Source organism: Eimeria mitis, genomic scaffold (assembly GCF_000499745.2).
Source record: "Eimeria mitis Houghton genomic scaffold, Emh_scaff2692, whole genome shotgun sequence".
Taxonomy (NCBI): Eukaryota; Apicomplexa; class Conoidasida; order Eucoccidiorida; family Eimeriidae; genus Eimeria; species Eimeria mitis.
This window is the reverse complement of record NW_013571035.1, coordinates 4466-4930: the sequence shown is the minus strand read 5'-3', so window position 1 is coordinate 4930 and position 465 is coordinate 4466. Positions and strand designations below refer to the sequence as shown.

Sequence of the window (465 nt, the reverse complement as noted above, 5' to 3'; positions counted from 1 at the left end):
GCAGCAGCAGCAGCAGGAACAGCAGCAGCAGCAGCAGGAACAGCAGCAGCAGCAGCAGCAGCAGCAGGAGGAGTACTAATAAAACCTTACCCTGCATTGAATCCTGCATGGTAAGTACGTGGCCACAACATAACGAATTCTTTTGGGTGTTGTTCTATTCTATATACGGGAATATTATTCTCTACAAAGAGAGAAGGGGGAAGCTGAACTGTAAGAGAATGTAAAACATAGTGAGGGTCTCGATCAGCCAAGTAAGATTGCAGTGTACGCTCAACTGACGGAGCCCGGGATGGGGGCACCACATACCATATCTGCAGCAGCAACAGCAGCAGCAGCAGCAGCAGCAGCAACAGCAGCAGCAGCAGCAGGGACATATATATGTGTATTATGCTGCAGAGTGGAATGCGAGGCGTATGCAACAAAAAAACGAAGAACTGCTGCGGTGTATGTGCAGCTCGTCGGCGC

General features: G+C 50.1%; 1 protein-coding gene across 1 annotated transcript in view; it reads right to left on the bottom strand.

Moving 5' to 3' along the window:
- The window catches only part of EMH_0057390 (jmjC domain-containing protein, putative), a gene marked incomplete at both ends in the record, with an annotated part of 7366 nt that overhangs the window by 2485 nt on the left and 4416 nt on the right, over positions 1-465 (bottom strand).